The sequence below is a fragment of the Aethalodelphis obliquidens genome, unplaced genomic scaffold, assembly GCF_003676395.1.
Source record: "Aethalodelphis obliquidens isolate GAN/ISIS:26980383/991018 unplaced genomic scaffold, ASM367639v1 scaffold85, whole genome shotgun sequence".
Taxonomy (NCBI): Eukaryota; Metazoa; Chordata; class Mammalia; order Artiodactyla; family Delphinidae; genus Aethalodelphis; species Aethalodelphis obliquidens.
In genome coordinates, this window is record NW_020838029.1 from 4,560,381 (window position 1) to 4,585,617 (window position 25,237).

The window sequence follows — 25,237 nt, forward strand, 5'->3', positions numbered from 1 at the left end:
GAAAGCACCACGTAAGCGTTTGTGAAATGAGTCAAGGAAATAAGGATAAGCATTCTTTGTGTGTGTGTGAGAGAAGAGCACATGTAACACATTGGGAGGGTTAATGACGTTTAGTGTGTTCTGGGAAGGCCAGCTGCTTTGGCTGGGTGACCTTGTGTGGAATTATGAATGTCAACCTCAGAAGTGTGAACTTGTCCCTGTAGACGGGCAGCCCTTTCTGAAGTTGGATCTTTGCTATGGAGGGTGGCAGAGGACTCCTGTGTGAAATGCTAGTGCTCTTTCACCAGCCCAACAGGTGCTGGGTCCAAGAGACTGCCACCAGCCAAGAAGCAGTCAGCTGCCACACATGAATGGAGAGCCAGCCCTTTGCACAGCCCAGCTCCTGGCTTAGCATCCATCTAAGGAAGGCTGAGTTGGGGGGAGAGACCCTACATCTTTGCCCTCAAGGAGCTGCTCATCTCATTGGAATAAGGTCTGCTTCTGCTAAGAATCAACTGAATTTTCCTGGTTTGAAGTTGTGGAGATGTGTGGGTGAGAAGCTCTGTTGTGGCTGGAGAGGCAGTATGTATAGTGATTACTAGCCAAAGCTGACAGGCTTGTCTGGGTTTAAAGCCCAGTGGTCACTTCCCAACTGCGCTGCCTCGGGCAAATTACTTAATCTCTCTGTGCTGCAGTTTTCCCGCCAAAAATGAGGGCAACGATAATAACTTGACCTCCTCACAGAGTTGTCACGATGATTAAAGCACAAGCGTAAGTGGAAAGTGCTTAGAACTTTGACTCACATAACAAGTGCCTCATAAGTGTTGTTAGCTATTCTCAGTGACTGAGGGCCTACCGTGTGTCAGGTGTCTGGAACCCCTGGGGTCAAAGGCAGTGGCCTAGAGGCATATGGATGCACAGGACCAATGGGGCTCATCTTCCTGGAGTGTCAACTTTCCTTAAAGGCTTAAAGGAGAAAAACACCCATTTTTATATGAAAACAATATGGATGCACACTGGAGTTAACTGGAAAATTCAAGTAGATGTTTAAGAGCAGGGATTTTAAAGACATTCCCTGCTTGGAGACAAAGCTTCAGGTTACATCTTCAGCCCCCGGGGTTTCTACACATTCTTCCCCCTCAGCCTTAAGGGTCCTTGGGTACAAAAGTTCCAGCCACACAAACACATGTGAGCTCACAGGACCTTTATGATGCATCATTCCCCGGGGTAAGGATGATCACTGCATCATATGGGTGAAAACTGAGGATCAGGGTTCAGATTCTGCCATCGCCACTTGTTAGCTGTGTGAACTTAGCAAGTTACATTATCTTTGTCGTCCTCAGTTTCTTCATCTGTAAAATGGGTGTGATGATGATGATGATTACCTGCTTTATCTGGTTGTAGTAAGAATTAAATAGATTAGTATGCAAAAAGCACTTAGAACAATGGCAGGCATATAGTTAGTGCTCAATACACATTAGCTTTTATTAAATCCATTCTCACATTTCCTCCCACAACAACATTGCCAGGTGGGTGTCATCCTGTCCATGTGATGAGGCATGAAGTTGAAGCTGTAAGAGATTAAGTCAGATGCCCCCTCCTCTTTATTAACAGAGGGCATTACTGCAGTGGGGAGGAGGTGGGAATAAATGACCTCTGGGGTCCTTCCCAGTTCCCAGGTCCTATGATTCAAGTTAAACTTTGGAGCCTTTTCATATTACTGTTCTGGCTGGAACCCAAGAAGCGGAACTCAGGAAATAGGGGAGGGACTGGCCAGGGAGGAAGATGCCTTAGCAGGGTAGGAAATGGCTGCTGCCACCCTTCCTTCTAGGCTGCTGCTGCAAGGGGCTGTATCCTGCACTCCCGCCCCACCAGAGAGCAAAAGGGAAACTCCTGTGCTTGGAAGGAGCCGACCAGGGCCTCCGTTTCCTCAGAAGGGAAATTGCCCCTGTGGCAGGTGCTGTGTAGTGGCTGCTGGAAACTCAAAAGTCAAAGGCTTGGAAGCACTAAGCTGGGCACCGAGAGGGGTCTCCTGATGGCTGTTTATCCTGGCTGAGCTAATCCAGGATGGGGACTCCTGATAGGCCAGAGGGTGCTAGGAGAGAGGAATGGGCTCCCCACTGGTTTGTGATCATATGAGAGAAAAACAAAAAGAATTCCATGAGACGGAATGGCCTAGTGGAAGGAGTAGACAGGAGATCTGTCTCGATTCTGAAATGAATTCACTGTGGGACCTTGGGCAAGTTCTCTTCCCCATGTAAAGAATACATTCATTCAATAAATATTTTGTAAACACCTACTGTGTGCCAGCACTGCCTTGGGAAAGGGCAAATGACATGGAGATCATCAACATGTTAATCTCGCATTCTATTCCAGCTCTGCCACTGCGTCTATAAAAAGTGGGTGCAAATTTCAGACAAATAAGAACAAATCAATTCACAAACCTCTCTTCCTTTTCCCAGGCTGTCCCTCACATATGGGTTTGCTAAGCCCTTGTCTTGTGGCACAAGGGAAGGAGACAGTAGAGGGAGGGGCTGTGAACTTCACCTGTGTATCCCCTTATCCTTATTCTCATGTGTCATGGGATTGTTATCCTCATGTTGCAGATGAGGAAATTGAGGCTCAGGGAGGAAATGGGCCCAGGTTATGCTGCGGTTAGCGTAGAGCCACTGTTAGACACTCCACCCCCTTACTAGCCACCACCACAAGTGGAGTGGAAATGGCCAGGTCTGAGAACTGGCATCTTACTGCCTTCCCTCCATTGTCAGCAAAGCGGGATAGGACTCCCCACCATTCCCAAGTTAGGTAATGTAAGTTTGCCTGCATAGATGGAGGTTAGGGGTAAGGGAATGGGTTATGCAATTTAGGGTCCTGGGTCCAGGCTGTTTTTGGTGGTGGATGCCCAGTGCTGATCTCTTTGAGAATAAAAGCAAACCTTTCTTTATGGAGACTGTACTCTGTGCCGGGTACCATGATCAGCCCCTTTACATCCTCATAACTGTCCTGCAACAGAGAGATAATTGTCCCCTGCTTAGATGATGGCCAAGTCATTTGTATTCTTGGGCCTCAGTTTGGGGTTTGTAACACAAGAAAGTCTTTAAGGAATGCTTCCGCTCATAAGGTCCAGGATATTCTTGGCACTAGAAGGGTTTCAAGGGGTCCTTGTTGGAACCCAGGGTCCGTTGCTCTTGTCAGACAGACAGAAAACGGGGTTCGGGGGTAATGAGAACTATGGGGGTGGAGGAGGCCCAGGAGTGAGTCAGTCAGCCAAGATGGCAAGAGCCATTGTTTCCTTCTGCATCTGGATGTCGCACAAGGTCTGCCGTTATGTCACGTGGTTGGTGAGATGTCCTGTAGACAGGAGGTGGAGGGACTGACCTGGTGACTAGAAAGACCCTCACTATCTCGAACTGGGGTGGGAGAAGTGGTATAGGTTGTGAGACACCTCTCAAATAGGGGGCCCGGGTGGAGAAGGCCGGAGGGGCACTCCAACCGCAGAGAGGAGGCCCGATGGCGATGGGGAGGCTGAGTAGTGGAGCTAAATGACTTGAGGCTGGTGTAGGACAGAGAAGGGGGAGTTTCTGCTCAAGGTGGGGGCGGGGAACTTTCTAGTCGCCCCTGGGGGCGGGGCTAGCTCGGCCCCTCCCTCCCTTCCTCGGCGCTGCCCGGCCGCGGGCTCAGTCCTGGGGCCTCCACCCGAGGCGCCGGAGCCGCCGCGGACTCATGGCCCAGGCGCAGGGCTGGGGACAGGCCTTGCGGCTCCCAAAGCTCCGGACGTGGACGCCGCGGGGTGTGAAGGACACCCGCTGGGACCCGCCGAGCTGGAAACCAGGTGATCAGAGCCGGGCGGACCCTGCGGGAGGTCGGGGCTCGGCTGCACTGAGCCCAGAGTCCCCGTGCTGCCACCCGCCGGCTCTGCACTCCCGGCCCCCTCGCCGCCTCGTCTGTTGCTCCAGTCCCGTTTTCGTGGATTTCATCTGTCCGTTTGTCTAAACCCCGCCCCTGGCTGGCAGCCCCCTTTTTCAGACGTTCCACCCCCGCAGCCTGCTTGCTTCTAATTCTTAGCCAGCTCTCTCAGTCCCTGGGTGCACCGTCCTTTGATCCCTATGGTCTGACTGGCTTCGTCCCTACCCACCTCTCTCCCTGTGTGGGCATCCTCCTCTCAGAAAGAACAAAAACAGGCTACTATGGTTATTAACACATAGTAGGCAGTTTTAATAAACAGTATGTTCCTGGCCCCTTATTCCTCCAGCACTTTCTTTGTCGCTGCCTCTGGCGTGGCGCTTGCACCCTCCTCTATGTTTTCCTGTTCAACTATATGTCTGACCCTCGGTCTGTATTTTTACCTCTTCGTTCGAATATCTGTCCGTCCTTCTATCCCACATTTTGTCTCCATGTCTTACTACCTAGCCGGTAGCTCCCTACACTCCCCATCACCCCAAGGGTCTCTTCCTGCCCCACTTTGTCCCCTAGTTGTGTGACACAGCCCAGCCACCCTGGCAGCACATTTTAGTCAGCTGGTAAAGCCTAAAAGCTCCATCCCAGGGCCTGTTAACACTCCAACAGGCCTCTAAGAGTCCCTGTCACTTTGTCTTTTTTAAAATGGAAAAAATAGGGCTTCCTTGGTGGCGCAGTGGTTGAGAGTCCGCCTGCCGATGCAGGGGACACGGGTTCGTGCCCCGGTCCGGGAAGATCCCACATGCCGCCGAGCGGCTGGGCCCGTGAGCCATGGCCCTTGAGCCTGCGCGTCCGGAGCCTGTGCTCCGCAACGGGAGAGGCCACAACAGTGAGAGGCCCACGTACCGACAAAAAAAAAAAAAAAATTAAAAAAAAAAATAAAATGGAAAAAATATATGTTTCTTTGAGCATGGAAAAAAACCTTCCAGGCTCTGCCTGTTCCTTTTCCCTGGTAATTTTCCCCTTGCTCCCACTCAAAAGGCATATAGGGAATAGCAAACCAGGTTTAGATTTGTCATGGAACTTCAATGCATTGAAGGATGGGGGCTGTGGAGATCCTCAGATCATACCCTCTGATTGTATATATGTGGACACTGAAGCCCAGAGAGGGCAAGACTCTCAGTCCAGTCACACAGCGTCTCTGTGGTAGAAGCAGGGTAGAAGCCAGAGTTGCCGTGTCCTGTCCCCTGATCCAGGAGCCTTCATGAGAGTGGGACCCAGAAGCTGCTTTCCTGGTGTTTCTTGGGGATCAGCTGATCCAGAGACATCAGATATGCAACCTGGGAGCCTTGCTGTCCTCTCCTGTCTCCTTGTCCTCTGGGACCTAACCTGGCTGCCCATCTGCCTGGGTTGGGCATTCTCCATCCGGGGCTGCTATTGCCTCCTACACTGACATGGGAGTTCCAGGAAGGTAGGGACCCTCGTTGGGCCTATCTACCCTGTTCCCCACGCAAGCCCCTGTCAGTGCCTGGATGTCTATGTTGACTGACAGGTTGATGTGTATGCGTAGGGGAGCCCTGGTGCTGGCTCAGGGTCAGATCAGAACTTTTGTGTGTGTGTGTGTGTGTGTGTGTGTGTGTGTGTGTGTAGGCATGTTGAGGAGGGGGAGAGCTGTGCTTGCCGAAGGGCCCACTGAGATGAGACAGGGACTCCAAGGCCAAGGAGAATCCACACCCTTTGCTGAGTGGCCCTGGAGCCACATCACACATCCGTTGCCCTCTCTGATGTCATCCTGGGGCCTCTAAGGGCTATCCTTCAGGGGAAGGAAGCAGGGTGGATGGGTGGCCAGGGGCCAGGCACTGTCTGTCTGAATTGAGATTGCCAAGCCCCAGAGACCCACAATCACAGGGTTGGTCTGGGCCAGGCTGTGGGCAGGACCTGTAAAAGCTACTCTCCGCCCCCATCCTCCCCCTCACCCCAGCAGCCCTCCAACTTTGTGGGCTGCAGCATGAGGTCAGGCTGTGGTGGGCTGGTGGTGGAGCCTGTGGGTGGGGAGGAAGAGTCCCCTCTTTCCTCCTCCTTCATCTCCTCCTCACCCTCCCAGAGTTTGTCTTGGGAGCTGCTTCCTGGGAGGGACATGTGGAAGGGTCCCAGGCAAGGGGGCAGGATCCTGAGCTCTGTTCAGGGTTTCTGGGTGTCTGCTGCAGGGTGAGCTGAGGACAGCACTGGAGGCAGAGGACGGGTCTCCAGCCATCTGGACCAGCTTGGCCTCAGCCCCCTCGCTTTCTCTGCATTTCACCTCAGCCCTACCCCTTCCTTTATTGCACTTTCCTCTGCTCTTTCTCACCTGGCTGCCTGCTAACCCCCAGCCTCAGAGGACCCTCACACCCCACTACCCCTTCCTTTACAGAAGCCCCATGCATGTAGGGTTTCTGGGAGCCCCACCCCTTGGGGACACACAGAGAAGCTCACAGGAGCAGAGAATTATCTGGAAAGAAGGGACCGTAGAAACCCGGACCCAGCCCTGTTTTTCCAGATGAGGAAACTGAGCCTAGACAGGAAGGAGCAAGTTGAGGGCTGAAACTAGATCAGGCAGAGGGAGCTGTTGGGGAGGTTAGAGGGACTTTTCTCTGACCTCAGCTGCTTGTATGTGTGCATGGGGCGGGTGCGAGGCAAGGTGAGGGGTTCGAGCTGGAAGTGGGCTTGCCTTTGCTCATTTCCCTTCAGCACACTGTGACCTTCCTCTGAAGGACAGGAATGGCATGGGGTGTGGGGGCTGGGGGTGGACATCCTGCTCCGGTGTCCGTGCCCAGTGTGACCCCACCTATTTCGTTTGGCCCAAGGCAGGCCGACTTCCCCAAGGGAATGGGGTGGGGGGTGGGGAGAGTACTGTGGGGTGGTGCACCATCTGCTTGCAGCAGAAAACCTCTAGCTCCTTTGAGATAGGCCAGTAAAGCCAGGCAGGGGTCCTATCCTGGGTGTGAAAGGGGCCCATCGCTGGGTCTGTTGTGTGGATGCTGCAGGATGCCATCAAGCTGACACTATATCTGGTGTTTGTTAGGAACAGGGAGACAGGCTCTCGGATGTCTGAGGAAGAGCCCCGGACAGGGACTGAGTAGGCCTGGGTTTTCTGCCTGCAGCTGTCTAGTCCAAATGTCTGGAGGCAGTCATGAGCTGCCCCAACACTCTCCTCTTGACGGCTGCAGAAGGCACGTGGGAGGGAATGAGTGCCTCTGTGTCCTAGCTCAAGGAGGGAGAGCCCAGAAAGGGCAAAAGTGACCCTTGAAACTCCCCTGGCCTGTGCCTGGCTTGGCCAGTGCTCCAACTCCCCTCACAGCCAGCCCAGGGCTCCCAGCCCAACACAGAGCTCCCTGCTGCAGAATGCTCTGGGGTGTGGGGTGAGCACAGCCATGGCAGACCCCTGGGTTGTGAGCTGGCAGGGGGTCTTTGTGCTCCTCCCAGGACATAGCTCTCTGTCCCCCACCCCCGCTTGGCAGTGCTCAGTGAGGTGTCTGTGTGCCCCTCACCTTTGCAAGCCCCTCCCACCACTACATTTTCCCCTCCCCACATCTGGCCCTACTCCAGCTACCCCCTTAGTGCACACTCCCCTGACATGGCCACAGCTCCTCAGGAATTTTTTTTTTTACCACCTGTCACAATCCCACGTTGTGGCAGCCTGATCAATAGCCCCTTTTCATGAGGCTGGGTGGGGGCCCTAAACCACCAGGGAGCGGTCCTTTACCCTCCCAGGCCTGATGGGTGGGCTTTCCATGAGGCCTGCAGGAATATGTGTGCAAGTGTGAGTGCGTGTGTCAGGGCACCCATGGTCTTGTGCTGGGCAGGGCTGGTCTGAGGGCAATTGATTTTCCCCTCGCAGCTCCTACTCCTCTTTTTTTCTTCCCAGCTGAGTTCCCTGGAATTATTTGCTGCTGCACCTTCAGCTGCATGGAAAAGAGTAGTGGAAGAGTCTGTTGGGTTCCTACCTGACGTTACCCTGGGCCATTCTGGAGTGGGGCTATGGGTCTACCTGCAACAGCCTGAGGAACCCCCATCCTGGGCAGGGAGGGGTGTAGGGACTGTTTTAAGTCCTCAGATAGGTGCTTATTGGGATGCAAGTGTCTCAGAGTGAGGCTCAGGGTAAGGGCATATAGAGTTTCGCTCTGCCACTGCCTAGAAGGAAAGAGCTGATTGGCCCTGGCAAAAAGCTTAGCTCTGCAACACCTTCAGTGCCATCCTGTCACCTGTCACCCTTTACAGTACAGCCTCACATCCATTGTCTCAACTTTGCCCACTAGGGATTGTACTCTCCCCTCATTTTACAGATGAAGAAACTGATGGTTGGAGCGGCACAATGACTTGCCCTGGGTGGCACAGCCAGAAAGCTGTAGAACTGGGACTAGCACCCAACTCTCCTACTTCCTGATCCAGGGCTCACTCTACCATTGCTCAGTGCCTCTGTCACCATATCTAACACTTAGAAGCACTGTCTAGGTGCCAGCCACTGTTCTAAGTGTCACTTAGTCCAGTGGATCTGCTTAGCAGCAGAATAAGGTCAGGACTATGATTATTGTCCACACATTACAGATGAGGAGACTGAGGCACAGAAAGTTGGAAAGTAATTTGCCCAAGGTCACACAGCTAGTAAGTAGCAGAGTTGCACTTTGTACCCAGGTTGTCTGGCTCCAGAATCCATTGTACTGCCTTTTGTATGACACAGTTGGGCTGTGGTAGTGGTAGAATGAGGGAAGCGCTGTGCCTCAGGCATAGAAACACACGCATTCACACTGAGGCTTTTTCACCTGCCCTCAGCCTACCCCCATGAAGACTCTACATTTCTCTGCCTGATGGTTGAGCTGACATCCAGGGCAGCAGCAGCACTATAGGACACACAGGAAATAGGGGGGTTTATGGAAAAAGGGATGGCAAAGACCTGGAGGCTCCAGTTATCTCTAGAGTCATTCAAGTTGCAGCCCAGAAAGGAACCTGTGAAAAGGTACCATGTTCTCATCTTCCAGGCACCATTACCAAATATCTGTTCTATGCAAGACTCTGGCTTAGGTTGGGGGTGGGGGGCTTGGGGAACAAGGGCTGCTGGTGGTTGAAGGAGATGAACTATCTTTGTTTTCCTGACAAGGCTGAGCTCTCCTTGCTTTTCTGAAGCTCATGGGATACGGGAAAGATCAAAAAACACCTAGAGAAATAGCCTAGACATTGCTTGGGCCATTTCAGAATGTCACAGTGTGCATGGCAAATATTAGGATTGTAGCTTTCGCTGACTATTGTGTTCACTCATTACCAGATTTTTTTTTTTTTTGTCGGTACACGGGCCCCTCACTGTTGTGGCCTCTCCCGTTGCGGAGCACAGGCTCCGGATGTGCAGGCTCAGCGGCCATGGCTCACGGGCCCAGCCGCTCGGCGGCATGTGGGATCTTCCCGGACCGGGGCACGAACCCGTGTCCCCTGCATCGGCAGGCGGACTCTCAACCACTGCGCCACCAGGGAAGCCCCAGATGTTTTTATTGAGTGCCTAGTCTATGCCAGGCACTGTGAAGCTCTTGTTCTCATTATTTATAGCAATTGCTCCTTTTGTAGTTTTTGTACTCTTTGTAGTTTTTGTACTTCCTGCAGTTTTCCCTTTTGCAGTTTTCAGGTTTGATTGCCTTTTTTTTTTTTTTTAAAGAATTGGGTATCTCAGAACCCATCATATCTGATTCAGTTAAATGTATATACCAAAAGGTAAATTGGGTTTTTTGCTCATCATTCGTTTGATTGTATTTATTCGTGGTTGTCCCTTGAGTATCTTTTAACATACATTCACCCATTAGCAAACATTATTGAGAAGCTACTGTAGGCACTGTGCTTGGTGGATGGAATCTGCTCTGACATGGTTTCCTGCCCTTAGGGAAGCTCTAGGATCATTGCAGGACCCACACTCTTATATTGTTCTAGCCTTTTCCAGAAGCAAGATAAGTTGGGCTCCAACTCAGAGCCTTAGGGATACTTACAAATATAGCAACCCAGTCTCAGGAAGGTCATCTTGAGTGACCCATCATAAAGGTTTCTTCCCACCCATCATAAAAGTTTCGGACTCTGGGTAGGATTTTGTTTCCAGGAGTGAGTTCTGGCATACAGGCCTCATCCACATCCAAGACCCAAGGGGACATGGCTCATCTGGAGCAAAGTGCCAGCTGTGTGCGGTTATGCCATTGAGAGGAAAAGAGGCGTACACACTGGACGTAGCCTTGCTTCACCATTTCTCCTCTGATTCTCATCAGGCCTGGCAGGGAAGGAAGGTGGAAGAATTCCAATTTGGCCTAGTGTACTGAAGGCCAGACAAGAGGGGTCACCTGGGGCTAGGTCTGGCTCTGCCATTGCCTCGGACGACCTTAAGAAAGTTGTAGTCCTAAGAAACATTAATTTTTGCTCTCCTCAGTGTTGGGTACCCTAGGCAACAAGTTGGATGCAGTCCCTGCTTTCTAGGAATCTCAGCTTCATTTCTCCCATCTGTTAGGTATGAAATCTCCCATCTGTTAGAACACCGGTGTGCAGGTATTGTTACTGACATGGATTTGCTGGGGAAACTTGAGTGAGTCATCTCTTCTTAGTTTCTGTATTTGTAAATGTGGAGGATGGTGATTGGATGGCATGGGGTCTTGGGTATTTCCATCCCTGGCTAATAGGAGTCCCCAAGTCAACAATGAAATCAAAGTGTGAACTTGTGCTGGACCCTTGTGAGGAAAGGCAAGAGAGAAATCAAATCTTAACACTCGGTTTCTTACTGAATTTAAACAGGCTTTCTGGTGGTACTTGCTGTCACAACTCTTGGGAGCCCTCTCCTACTATGATTAATGCAAACGCCCCAAGTTTTCCGTGCATTTCTCTGCAGAGGTAGAGTCTGGACACGGGACAGAGAGTGGGGGAGTTGCAGAATGCTGAGGCCTGAACAAGGTGGGAATGGCAACTTCCTTCTCAAATATCTAATGTTCTCTTGGTTGCCCCAACTAATCGGAGATCTCACCAAAGTTGTGTCTTCTGAACTCCCTGTAAATTATCCTCAGCAAGCCACTGAACCTTCCCGTGCACATGGCGTAAGTATTTAAATCCCCCCCACCCCGCGCCACGGTGCCAGTCACTTACAGAGCTCAATAGATATTAGTCTGCGTGCCCGGCCACCCGGTTCCTTCACTCTTAGTTGCTGCCCTGGGCTTGTGCCTTGTCCCAGCCCCCCCGCATTGGTGTGACCGGAGGAAGTGGCAGCAGCGCGGGGATTGGAAGAACTCGAAGGCAGAGCCCCGCCCACCACAATTTGGGCCGCTTTCTGGGGAGTTCGGTGGGCCGGACTGCGCCCTCATTGGTCGAAGGTCCCGTAGGTGGGCGGGGCGTCCCCGCCACCCGTCTCGCCGCTGCTCCCTCCCCACCTGCGCAGAGAGTGGCCGCGGCTTGACAACAGCTAAGCAGCCGCCGCAGCTGCTCCTCTGGCTGGCACCGTTACCCCCGCCCAACCCCAGGCTCCGCGCGTGCCTCCCGCCCGCTGGCAGCTGCGTCGGGGTCTCGAACCCAAAGCGACGGACGCGGCCTCCAGGTAGGAGTTGGGGCGACGGCCAGGGGAGGTCGGGGCCGGCGGGGGGCCGGGGCTCTCTCGTCTCGCCTCTCCTCGCCTCACCTCTCCGGCGCGCTCCGGCCCCCGCTCTTAGCGGTTCGGCTGCGCGGCGTCCACGGGAGACGCGGAGGGAGCGAGCCGAGCCATTTGCGTCCCCAGGATTTGAGGCCGGTGTCGCCGAAATTGGGGGAACCCCGGAGCCCGCCAGCCGCGCTTCTCCCTAGGAAGCCTCGAGAGTGGGGTGGTGGAAGGCGGCTGTCCGCCCATTACCCCCGGGCCTGACTGGAGCCCGGAGCCGTAGCTCAGGGGCTTCGGAGACGGGCAGAACTGGGCGAGGTGGCGGGGCTTGGGCTTTGCGGTCGGGTCACGCCGCTTTTCCTTTCCTCAACTCCTTCCTCTGCTTTGAGCGCATTTCCAGGAAGCCCCTGGTTGGGCGGCATGGGCTTTCCCCTCGGCCACTGCCTTCCTTCTGAGAAACGCCCGGACTTTCCTGGTATTGAGGTGGCAGCGGGGATCAAGCGAAAACCTTTGGATAAGGCGCTTCTTCCAGGGCTCAGTTTCCCCATGAAGTCCAAAATGGGTTTAGATTAGAGAACCTCTGAGCAAAGGCCTTTTAGTGGAAGTTTTTGGGATTTCCCAATTAGATAGTCTGAGGTTCTCTCCATTTCTCTTCTGCCAAACTCTTTAAAGTACTGAGTTACGACTCAGGGAACCAGGGCTCAGCCACTAATTCATGTGACCTTAGGCGAGTCATGCTACTTCTGTGGGCCACAGTGTTTTCAACTGCACCTTGGGTGGTGGGCTGGAATTCGGTATCTAAAGGGCCAGTCTCTTCCACCCTGACATCTGGTGACTTGTCTAGGCTCCTAAGCTGGCAGGTAAAGGGTTGTTTCTGAGATGCTTGGGGCGACAGGAGCTTTGCAGATGGAGAGCCTTGTGGTGATTATGCAGCTAAGCCAGCTGGAAGACTAGTGGTGTTGGGAAGGGCAAGCAGGACAGCAGCCAGACTGGTGGGGAGTTGTGGGGCCAATGCAGAGCCCTGGGCCCCAGAGGTTGGGCTGGAGGGCCCTGGCATGTCTCCATCTCACTCAGAGCACCCACGTCTGCCGACCCCGAAGGAGACGGTGATGAATCACACCCAGGGCTATTTTCAAACCCTGACTCCTACTGTGGACCTGTTCCCGCTCCCACTCTAGGGGTTGATGTCCCCACCCACCGTCTGTCTTACTGCTCTCTGAATTTTCCCTTCACTTTCATCCTCCTGGAGTAGAAGAGAGACAGTTCTTGTCGGGGGAGTGAAAGGGCAGGCAGCCCAAGGGCGTAGAGAAGGTGGTGACTGCAGGTGGTTTCTGAGTGGTTGATGGAGTGAACCAAAAGAATGTGATGGGAATGATGGTTTTAGGGGTGGGGGATTCTTTCACCCTAAAGCTACAGCTACCATACTGCTGGACATTCTGGGCTGGTCCTCATTTCCAGGATTTGGCCTTTGTCCAACTATGTTCTGGATTTGGGATTTGGAATTTCTATTCCCTGGACCTCTGTAGTTAGAAAACACCACATGGATAGAGTCTGGTTTCCCCTATTTGCTTGCCTTTTCTCCACTCCGTAAGCAGTTCTTGGAGAAGTATGCTAAACCTCTCTGTGCATCTGCAGCTCCTCTCCCTGATCTGGAGAGGAGAGGGAGATGACATCTGGAGGTGTTTAGGGCAAGAAGAGGCTGAAGTTGCACTAAAGGGCTGTGTACCCTGTGTGAGTCCTGGGGGGGGGGGCGGGTGGCATGAGTCTTGAGGGGAAGACAGAAGACAACACCTCCTGAGTTTGTACAGAGGAGTGAAGGAAGTGGCACAGAGAAGTCCAAACTTTGACACTCTCTGTCTTCTTGAGGTTTAAAAATTCCATTCTTTTTTTTTTTAACATCTTTATTGGGGTATAATTGCTTTACAATGGTGTGTTAGTTTCTGCTTTATAACAAAGTGAATCAGTTATACATATACATATGTTCCCATATCTCTTCCCTCTTGTGTCTCCCTCCCTCCCACCCTCCCTATCCCACCCCTCCAGGCGGTCACAAAGCACCGGGCCGATGTCCCTGTGCCATGCGGCTGCTTCCCACTAGCTATCTACCTTACGTTTGTTAGTGTGTATATGTCCATGACTCTCTCTCGCCCTGTCACAGCTCACCCTTCCCCCTCCCCATATCCTCAAGTCCGTTCCTCCAGTAGGTCTGTGTCTTTATTCCTGTCTTACCCCTAGGTTCTTCATGACATTTTTTTCTCTTCTTAAATTCCATATATATGTGTTAGCATACGGTATTTGTCTTTCTCTTTCTGACTTACTTCACTCTGTATGACAGACTCTAGGTCTATCCACCTCATTACAAATAGCTCAATTTTGTTTCTTTTTATGGCTGAGTAATATTCCATTGTATATATGTGCCACATCTTCTTTATCCATTCATCCGAGATGGGCACTTAGGTTGTTTCCATCTCCGGGCTATTGTAAATAGAGCTGCAATGAACATTTTGGTACATGACTCTTTCTGAATTTTGGTTTTCTCAGGGTATATGCCCAGTAGTGGGATTGCTGTAGATTGGAGAGGGAACAGAGGACCCCTGGAGCCGGGTATAGGGATAACAGCAGCAACACAAAAGCAAGAAAGTCCGGAAGGCCTCCCTTAGAGGATCGAGTCTCTAATGGGGCTGCTGTGGCAGCAGTCAGTGCTTTTCTGCCCGGAGACTCCTGGAGCTCCCTGTTCCAGCCTTGGAAAGTTCAGGTTCAACAGATGACAGGTTTAACAAAGGCAGGCTGTGCCTCCACCTTCTTGTGGAAGGTGGGGCATGGGGTCTCTCACTGGAAGAAGGAGTTGCCTCTGGCTTGAATAGGATAAGGAGAACTTTTTTCTTGGACTCCCAGTTTGGGTAAGATGAAGTGTCATGGCCCTGGGCCTTTGGAAGGCTGTTATCAGATAAAGTAAAGATAGGGGATCTGAAAGATGCAAGGGCTCTAGGATGGGATGTGTGAACTCCCCCACCCTGCAACCCTAAACAGAGGAGTTGAGCACAGGGCTGGAAACACAGTTATTGATGTCAAGTGTTTATTACAGCTTTATTCATCTGTGACCCGGGGCCTTGATTTATGTGTGTATATTAAGGGGGAGCGGGTCCTAGTAAATTTGAATCAGTGGACAGGAGGCACCATTCTGGGCCCTTGTCACCAGTCTGAAGTGCTGTGTTTGTGTGTTGAGTCTCCTCTTGCCCAGCCTGCCACCTTGGGAACTTGCATGCCCACTGTTGCTGTCCCTATTTACCCGAGACCTCTCAGGGACTGCAGAACTGGAGGTTAAGTTCCTCAGGGGTCCAGCATGGTGTGGGGCCAAGAACTGGGGACTGGGAGCAGGACTCATGGAGGTTTAAATCCAGGCTCTGCTGCTCCACTCAATCTCTCAGACTCTTAATTTTTCCCCGTTTTTTTCCACTTTACTGGATTAAACAAGAGGATCCATGGCTAAGTGCTTGGTGAGCTACCAAGTGCTATATAAATTATTAGTCATTAAGTTCTTGGTACTAGGTCTTGTGGAGGACACAAAGTGTAACCCCCACCTTCAGGGAACCTACCATCTAGTAGATGGGGGTTAGTGGCATGAATGATACATGACACACTAAGTCTTTACCTCGGTGAGGGCTTTAAAAATTATTATGGAGAATTTCGAACATACATAAAAGTAGAGATGATTAATGTAATAAGGTCCCATGTGCTCGTCACCCACCTTCAACAGCCGTTAGCCCATGGCCAATCCTTCCCTGTATATGCCTTCATCTACTTCATTCTCTTTCTTGTTATTTTGACATGAATCCCAGACACCTTTTGATTTATCTATAAATAGTCATATACATATTATATATATATATATATTATATATATATGTGATAGGGACTTAAATGATAGACACTGCACCACTATCACATTTTAAAACAGTCCCTTAATATCATCAAATATCCTAACAGTGTTCATATTTCCAATTGTTAAGGAGGATATTTTGCCCTGGGAGGCCTGACCAGGGAGCAGTGGCTTTTGACTGAGGGGAAGGTGACTGACAGAGGCAGTGACATTTGAGCTGAACCTTGAAAGAGAGGCCCAGGAAAGGTCTGAGCTGGAGGGATTATGGAGCCCTATCCCCTTGTTTTACAGTGCCGGCTGCCATCTCTGAAGCTCGGGCTCTGGGGCTCGGGCTCCCAAGGCTGACTTGTGGAGGCTTCTTGTGGAAAGTACATGCGTGCTTTGGTTCTCTAGTAGTAAATGAGAGTTCTGACTCTCTTGCTGGCCTCCCCAGTTCCAGGGCCACCCAGGATCTTGAGGTCGGCAGGCCTGGGAGAATTCCTGGGAGGCTGCTTGCCTCCTGGCCCCTCCCCTGCCCCTGGCCCCTGAGGCCAGTTCCATTTCAGAGCAAAACAGGATGCATTCAGGATGAGCGTCTTTCCCAGCTTGTCATCTAATCACCATGACCCAGCTTGGAGCTTCCTCTCTCATTCATGATAAAAACCCTCACTGTCTCGCTTTTCCCTCCCACTCCAGTAAGGGTGTGCTGACTTCCTCCATATCCGGGCCAGCCTTCCTCCACCCCTGTGTGGAGCTGAGAGAGAGCTTCCCTCATCTAGGCCTTGCTGCCCCAGAGTCTCCTGCTCTTGGGCTGTCCTTGGGAAAGGAGTGGCTCCTTTCCAACAAGCCTGGGGTCCTGCCACTGCTTGGTTAATGATTGAGCCACATAATAACCACTTTGGAAAGTCACCTCTAGGGATGGCCATTAACTAACTCTTTGTCCACCCCAGGCCTTAAAGGGACCCCATTTCTGAGCCCTTACCTTCCCCCAAGGGGACATTAATGAACATTCAGTCATGGGAACTTCTGGGGCCAATTAAACTTCTGCTCCTCTGTTTTCACTTGCGCAAACAGAAGTAGTCATTCACATTGCTTGAAGGACACATATGCAACTTGGGTGGTATTACAGAGAGGGGCAGGGAGTTGAGTTAATAGGGATTCAGATGGACAGTGGGGTAGGAGTTTTTTGGGGTTTTTTTAGGCATCAGAGTCATAAGGGGGTTGGGGTGTTTCCAGGAGCAGCTGACTCCCTGATCTCAATCTGAAAGTCTAAAAGAGCAAGAAATGCCCACCCAAAGGGTTTGCCATTACTGGGTTTTGGGGTGGAGCTGTGTGTGTGTGTTTTCAGTCCACTGTAGGTCCCTTCACACCAGGTTGAGACATGAGGCCTGAGACCTCCATAGTGGAGGAGGAGACCTTCCTCCGAGAACCTGTACCTTGACAAGCAGTGGGAGTTGGGAAGGGTCAAGCTAGGACCCAGGTCCAATTTAGAAAGCTCTAGACCACAAGAAGCTTTCTGCAGTTTCAGTGAGACGGGAAGGAAACAACATTCAGTGAACCCTGTGGGCCTACGATAGGGTCAGGAAACCTGGCTTCTGGTTGTGTCTCTCTATAGCTACCTCTCCATGAGTGACTTTCAGAGAAGACATTTGCTTTCTCTGGACCTAGATCTTTAAAATGCAGGGCCCATGGCATGGACTCAGTGGTCCCCCAGGCTTCCTTTTAGCCATGAGAGTATGCGTTTCCAGTCAAGAGCATTTTCTTATCCACAAGGCAAAGGTGAGCTGGCTTCAAATTCTGCCAGGGCCAATCACTAAATACTCTTAGCCGGCTGGTCAGTTAGGGCTGCTGGGGCCTTGAGCTGCCAGAGCTTGGGTTTTCCTTGAGCATGGGCTTTTGTGCAGTTTGCTCTCTCGCCCCTCCTCATGTTTCCATCTGTCTCAGGTGGCCACCCTCTGACCCATTCAGCCATAAGTTAATGAGTGACCTGCTCCCCCTGGGTAGTACCAGCCCAAGGTGCTCCTGAGATCCCAGGTCTCTGTGGGAATCAGCCGAGGGCCTAGCCAGCTCCAGTCACCTTTATGCTTCTCCCACAATACCCCAGAGGTGGGAAGCAGACAGAGCTTGGGGAAGAAGAACCTTTAGAGGGCAGTGGGTCTGACTCTCTTTCTGAAGCTCGGGTCTTCCCCCTCCAAGTACTTGTGCAGCTCCTGTCACCCATCTTCAATACCTGGGAGTGCAATGTTTCAAGGTGGTTGCTTACATCCCTGTAATCTCCAAAAGTTTTTTCTGATGTTGAGCTGATCTCTGTCTCCCTATGGCTTTTACCCCTGAGTCCCAGCTCTGCCCCCGGGACCACTTAGATCCTATCTGTTCTCTCTGATCTGTAGGTGTCTGAGGACAGAGCCCAAGTTCCCCTGTGTTTTCCCCAGGCCAAACAGCCTCAGCTCCTCCAAGTGACCCTCAGGGGACCAGGGACCAGTCCCCTTCCCAGCCTCATTACTGTCCTTTGCACATGCTACCCTTTGTGGCTCTGGGGCACGAAATGGGGCTCTGGAAGTTCCTCACTCTCCTCTGTTTTTCTGTAGCCTGAACTTTTCCAGAAGACTTCTCCATTACCTTTTCCTGGTTGACTCCAGAATCTCAGGTAGATTCTGAACCCCAGGAGTCCTGGGTCCAAACACCTCATACGGTTCTCTCTGATTTGTTTGTCATTCCGGTCCAGCCAGCTCCCATGACTGTGGTGCCCTGGGAGGATAGGGCCTTCTTCTCAGTGCTCCCACAGCAGAGGGCAAGCCTGAGGGGAGGAGGTGCTCACTGGGATGGGCCGACTGCATTGTACTGTGTGTGGGGTGCCCGTATAGCCCGCTTTCCTGTGACTTGCTTTTGCCTCTTGAGCTGGTCGGGGGGTGGAGGAAGGGGATATTTTAAGGAGCATCGAAGCTGGAAATGAGTCTGAGCCATGCCCACAGTGGGGCCTAGAAGGGTGAATCAGATGGGGAGAAACACCAACTCAGCCACACCCCTAGCAGTTGATGACGATGACATTGACACGTCCTCCCACTTCTTTAAAGTTTCCAAGGCACTTTCAGTTCCACGATCCCATTCTGTTCTCAGAGGAGCCCAGTCAGATAGACAGTGTGATCCCCCCAGTGCGATCCTGGCTGATCCCCACCTGAGGCCCAGAGAGAGGAAGGACACAGTCTCCAGGGAGGGAGGATTTGGAACCCAGGTCTCTGACGCTCAGCCCTCCCTGTTTCCCCCAAACCACACTCGGCAGCCAGGGCGGCTGGGGCTGACTTGGCAGCTTCCCCACCACAGAGGAACCTCTGCCCAAGCTGCAACTCTGTTCCCATGGTAGAGGGAGTGACCTCCAGGGGAGGTGCCCGAGGATTTCCTGTCCTTTATCTGGACTGGCCAAAGGCAGGCCTGTGTGAGGTGTGAGATAGGCACTTGCAGCCAGCTTTTCTGCTCCAGGCTGAAGTCAAGTCAGGAGGGACAGGGGCAGCGAGCTTGGGAAGCACCTTGCCCCAAACATCTGGTCTGAGCCGCCCTCACCTGAGTAGGGCCTTCTAAATGGGAACAACAAAGAGGGGCATGTGGGAAAGTGGCCAGAGTGGAGCCGAAGCAAAACACCCCCCGAAGTGTACACACGGAGCCTGGGGCAGGAGAGTGTCATGGTGAAGACTGGGGACTCTGGTATAATGCAGCATTGGGTGACTTTGGGCAAATTACGTAATCTCTGTGAGCCTCCATTTTGTCAGCTATAAAATGGAGATATGTACTTACCTCATGGGTTGCTGAATATGAAATCCAATAATATAAGTAGTACTCTCACTGTTATTGTTTTTTAGTAGTACTTTCTGCCACCTTGTCACTTTACTGTTTCTCACTGACCTGCGGACATGCTGTGCACAAACCTGCCACCTCCTGGGCATAGGTCTGGACTTTTCTGTCACTTCAGATTCCACCTCCTCCCGAAAAGCTCTTCCTGGCCATGCCCGCCTACAGGGTTCCCTTCCTCTGGCTTCCTTAGTGGCATTTATGACACTGCAAGAGGCTGTAGTAATGATGATAACACCAAGAATAATAGTGAACTCTTCTCAATTTTTCACACATTTGAATTTACTTAGCTCCCATGACAATTCAGCAAAGTAGGTACTGCTGTCGTCACCCCCATTTTATGTATGAAGAAACCGAGACAAGGAGAGGTTAAAAGAAGAACTTCCTCAAGGTCACTCCAGCAGCTCGGGAATGATGGAGCTGGGATCAGGACACAGGCAGTCTGAGTCCACCACCCACACCCTTAGTGACTGTGTCATGCTTCCCCCTTCCCTTTCCCACATGCCTGGCTGGGAGGCAAGACCTGAAGCTTGGGTCTCCCTTCTACCCCTGACTGCTCCCCGCACCCACCAGCAATCAGTCACTGCTGTTGCAGTGACAGTCCCCAGGTCCTTGCCTGCTCCCAGACCCCCAAGGTGGACAGATGGAGAGCAAAGAAAACACTGAGGGCTGGGTATCCATGCTCTAAAGCAGAGCTTCACTGGGGTGGGGGAGTGTGTGCAGGAGGGATTTGGGGGTTGTTCCGATGTCAGCAGCAGGCCTGCCTCGTTAGCACTTTCCAGCACTGAGGGCACAGAGCAGGCTGCTGGGTGGCATCAGGGGAGAAGAGACATTTTAATGAGCTATCTCCACAACCAGGTTGCATTATTTAGAAGGTTAGGGGCAGGCGGGAGGCTGTCTGGATTCACTTTTGTGAGCCCTCCAGCTGGTGTGGCCCATGCTAAAATTGGGTATGTGTGTGGTGGGCTTTTGTCTGGAAACTCTAGTCCTCCCCACAATGTTCCCACCTCAGGGCTCTTGGGTGCTGCAGGCGTCCTTCCCTCAGGCTGTACCAGTTGCCAGCTCCATTGCTTTCGAGCTCATTCTCTGTTACTTGCCTCCAAACAAGCTCCAGGGGGTGCTTCAAAGGACATTCCATCTTAGCCTCTGCCTCCTTGAGAAGGATGGGTGTGGTAGCAGCTCTGGCCAAGTACTCCAGGAGAGTTCAACATTTGTTCAGTTTTCAGACCTTGGTGCCTACCATAGGGCCTGGTGTGGAGTATGTGCTCAGGTAGTAGTGGTTGAATAAGTACAAAACCAAGGGGGAGTGGATTTGGAGGGGAGAGCCTGGGGAGGCTGACATGGGAACAGATCAACAGGAGGGCGGTGGGTATTTAGGCAGGCTCCTGGCTCCATCTGTAGTCCAGTAGAAGCCACTTGGCCTTTCCATAGCCTTAGTTTCCCCATTTGTGTGGCAGGCCTGCTTTGGACAAGGCTGTTGTGGAGACCAAAGAGATATGGGATGATTAGGTGCTTTCTCCACTACTCTGAACTTACTTCAGGTTAAGGGTTCATGCTGCAAAAGCCCTGGTATATGTTTTTTGTGTCTATAGCCTAGGCGATTTCTCCTATTTAATGAGGAGGATTCTAACTTAGTGGCTCTGACTCTGGAGCCAGACTGCCTAGATGTACATCTTGGCCCACCACTTCTTCACTGCTGATCTTGGGCAAATTACCTGATAGCTGTGGGCCTCAGTTTTCTCATTGGTCAAATAGAGATATTGTCAGAGCATTTACCTCACAGGGTTGTTGTGAAGATTCAGTAACATAAATCATCTAAAAAGTACCTAAAGTAATGCCTGGGACATAATGATGACTTGTACCCTTTGGCTGTTATTATTATTATCTCATTTTATACTTGCAAATACCTCATGTTGTCGGTACTATGATCGTAACGCTATTTGACAGATGAGGAGACTGAGGCATAGAGAAGTTGTCTTATACAGTATGATCTGTGTAAGGTCCTTAGCCCAGGGTCTGGCACATAGTAAGTGCTCAGTAAATATTAGTGTCTATTATGAATTATTCTTAATAATTACATTTAGTATCATAAATATTGTTGTCAATAATGATCACAGCCACAGTTGAGAAGTAGCAGAGCCAGGGCTAAAAGCCAAGTCTTCAGATCGTTAGCCTGTTACTCTTCCCACTCACTGTACCCCAGAACCTCTATGCTCTGAGGTCTTAACACAGCCATTAGACCACTGTTTTGGGTTCTCCTTCCCTTCACCCCATCATGGCCTGAGCATGCCTGTCATCACCCCTGCCCCGACCCTCTCCTTTGTGCTCCTCGTCCTGGCCCTCCCTTTGGCTGCTGTGGGGCTCCGTGGTGGGCTTGTGTCTGCTGGCTTCCAGAGGGAGAGCAGGCCCCACCTGAGGAGGCTACTTCCCTCAAGCCCATTTCCTTTCTGTCAGAGACAATTTTCTCTGGATCTCAGGGTGGGGCCAGGCTCCTCCAAGGCATTTCCTGCACGGGAGTTTATATTTGGCCTCAGCAAAAGGAAAGGGAAGTAGGACTAGGAAGTGGGGGTGGGATGTAGATGTGGTGGCCCAGGGTCAAAACAGGCGAGCGCCAAGACTTTGCAGGCCAGGAGAAGGAAGCAGGAGATGGCACATAGCCCTTCTCTCAAGTGAGCTTGGATGCCCTCACGGGAGCTTGGCATGGGAGAACTAAGTGCTCCTTGAGGCCAGAATGCCTCTACTCTCAGGCAGAGTTCATTTTCCCTTCTCACATCTCTGGGTCTTGGTTCCTGGCCGTGTGGTTTCTGCCCTGGGGCAAGGTGGGTTGCCAGTCAGCCAGTCTTCTGGGTCGCAGGTGTGTGCTCAGTTCTGTGTCCTCACTACGGGGATACCAGAGGAGGGGGTGCAGTCAGAGGTCTTCACCCTGTTGAGTTGGGAAGCAGGACTTCTTATCTAGGTGTTGCAAGAATATTCAGTAGCCCATACCACACAGCAGTGGGGATACTGAGACCTAAAGGACCCCAGTGCGGTGTAGCTCCAGTTGAATGGGGGAGACAGAGTTATGTGCTGCCAAGAAGGTATGGGAAATGCTCTGGGGGCCACTTAATTTAACGAAACCATTGGGTGGTAGGGGGTTGGTGAGAGGTCAGGGAGCGAAGGCTTCATGGGAGGTGGTGTTTGACCTCCATCTTGATGAGTAATAGGAATTTGCAGCTTCAAGCCAGGCTGGGTCTAGAGTGTGGAGGTGGGAAACAGTCTGACGTCTGCCCTGGGCAGTGGGCAGTGGGGAGCCCATTAGGTTGCAGAGTAGGAGAGTGGCCAGGTCAGAGCTGGGCTCTTGGGAGAAGAAGCTAGCAGGATGACCTGTTGAAAGGAGAGCCTGGAGGCTGGGAGCTTACAGGGCTGAAGTAATCCAGGCATGAGAGTCTAGGGCATGGTTGGGCCTGGGAAACCGTGACCATTGGATGGAAAAACTGATAGGAGTTGGTGGCTAAATACACGAGCGGAGAGAGGACGGACCAGGCTGACTGGAGGTTTAAGCCTCGATGTTTGGTGCCTTTGGAGGCAGGAACTCAGGAGAGCTGGATTGGGAGGGAAAGGTGGGTTTGTTCTTGGTCGCTACAGAGGGTCCTCTCTTGAGTCTCCCGGAAGAGAACGTGCAGGAGAGGCTCCCCTCTCTACCGAACCAGCCACTGCCAATTACACATACTTCTGTTCCGGGTCTAGACTTTGGTGAGTGGCCATAAGAAGATGGGGAAACTGCAACTTAGACAGAGGTACTGGCTTGCCCAAGGTCACCCGACAAGTTCCTACTGGAGCTAAGGCCAGAATGTAGTTGTCCTGACCTTCAATCCAATATTCTTTCCACCCATACCACAGTGGAGAGCGGTTCCATCTGCCCCAGACCGGTTAGGCTGGCATCTCTTGCCTCCAGGCTCCAGACTGGAAGTGATGGAGTAGCATGTGGATTATTAAAACACCTGTCTTTCCTTGTCACCGTGACCTTGTCAGAGCACCTGGGACAGGATCCCCTGAGGGCAAGAAAGCTAATGGAGCCGCTGCGGCAGAGCACGTGACAGCTTTGACCTTCGCTTTCACAAGGAAGCCCTGGGCCAAGCAGGAATGTCAGCTGCCTTCTTTGGCTCTGCTACATCAAGTGTTTGCCTAGGAGACCACAGGCTGGGCCAACCTTGGACCCAAATTGTCAAGCAGCCCCAGCAAGCCAGAGGTCTGGGTTAGCCACAGGGCCCTCATGACCCTCCTCTATTTACAGCTGCATACTAGAGCTCAGGCCACAGTTTGTGTTTGTGTGTGGGGGAACACAGTGGAGGGTTCCTTGTGTCACTTCCGTATTTATTTATAAAAACTCCAAAAACGAGAACTGTCACCTCCCCTTGGCTGACCCTGCAAGGGGTCCACAGTGTGCAAAGACAAGGGACCTCCAGTGAACACTGTATCCATTCTTCACCTCACTCCTCAGGACATCCCCAAGGTGGGCTGGGGATGCCTGGAGGTACTTGAGGCCCCCAGGTAAGGTGGAAGGAAAGTGCCCTCCTGGTCTCGCACTTCAGGTCTGGAGTCAGCCTTTCCTTTATTGTGGGAGGTGTCCTTTGCACGGTAGGATGTTTAGCAGCATCCCTGGCTTCTACTTGGCAGATGCTAGCAGCATCCTCCCCCAGTTGTGATGACCAAAAATGTCTCCTGACATTGCCAAAGGGCTCCTGGGGCCGGGGGGAGGGTAAAATTGTCTCTGGTTGAGAATCCCTGTGGCCCTGTGGCCATGACATGGATATGGAGTGTTAAGGAGGGAGGGCCGCATGTGTGAACCTGCTACTGGCTAGCAAGAAGATTTGATGTCTTCATTTTGTTGCCACCCAGTCCCATAGTAGTGTATTCTCCTGGGCCATTTGCCTCGGTGGTGCCCCACTTGTGATGGGGAGGCTCCAAAAGTGCTGCTCACGTGGGCCCAGGGCCTTGGCATCCTGCCGTAGCTCCAGATGAGAGACCAAGGATTGCATCCGAACAGGTGCAGCAGGGGCCCCGAGTTCTGACCTAACAAGCCAGAGGCTGGTCAGCGTCCAGCACTGTCAAGCTCAGCCGCTTGACATCGGCAGCCCTTGCTGCGGCTCGCCTCCTGCGAGGGTTGGAATGTGGGATGAGAGCTATTTTGGTCTCAGTCTCCCTTCCTCCCTCTCCCTCCCTCCCCTGGAACAATCTAGTTAAAGTTGTGATTCCAGCTAAGAGCAGCAGGAGCAGGAGAGATGATGGGTGCACCTGACCTCCCAGAGGACAGTGCATGGTAGACCCCCCTGAATGTCCGCTTCAAGGTCAGGAGGGGAAGGCTTCGCAGTCGTGGCATCCATGACAGCTCTTAGTACCGGCCCTTGTGAAGACCCCTCTCCTTCAGTCCCCCAGAGAGAGAGGTGGCATAGCCAGGTGGTCACCTGTTGCAGCACCTATGCCAGGGTCACTACCAAACTCGAGGACCCCTTTGTGCAGATTCAAATGAGACACCACCTTGGGGCTGGGTGGGCACTCTTCTCGTGGCCAAGGCCCCTTAGTGTAACCTTATGGGAGGGTGAAAGGAGCTGGTCATGAGCACTTGGGGCCAACTGAGATATGAGCCCTCTGCTGGAAGGCCAACATCTCCTCCTCAAGCGGGGTCCCTCTCTAAGAGTGGGGGTGGGCAGAGGAACTGAGACTTGCATCAACCAAGAGAAATGATCTGAGAAGCTGTTTGCCAGAACCTGGCATTTCCCAGGTGCAGCAGCAGGACCTGGAGTGGTAGGCGGCCCCTCTGCCTACTTTGGCTACCAGCCTGGCCTCAGAGCCCACCTTTGGAACTTGGGTTGTCACATAGACAGCTGCCTCCCAGGTCTTTCTTTACCCCTCTGAACACTGGCGCTACCTTCTGGGTTCACTGAAGGTGAGAGAGATCACGCTGGAGACACCCATCCTGCAGTGAGGGCCACAGCGGAGACACCTTTCCAAATAGGCAACTAAGTAAGGGAAAGGAAACCAACATGTTTGTTGAAAGCTGCC

The 25,237-nt window shown here is 52.2% G+C and overlaps 1 protein-coding gene across 2 annotated transcripts in view; it reads left to right on the forward strand.

Annotated features, from left to right (window-relative positions):
- STARD8 (StAR related lipid transfer domain containing 8) overlaps positions 1 to 25,237 on the forward strand; it is a 74,955-nt gene that overhangs the window by 31,847 nt on the left and 17,871 nt on the right. The window contains exon 1 of one of the 2 annotated variants that reach the window (XM_027093630.1): positions 11,350 to 11,458. The exons of the other annotated variant lie outside the window; for it this stretch is intronic. The gene's annotated coding sequence lies outside the window, so the exon portion shown is untranslated. Of the gene's footprint in view, positions 1 to 11,349; positions 11,459 to 25,237 lie in introns of those variants that run through there. 2 annotated transcript variants of the gene reach the window in all.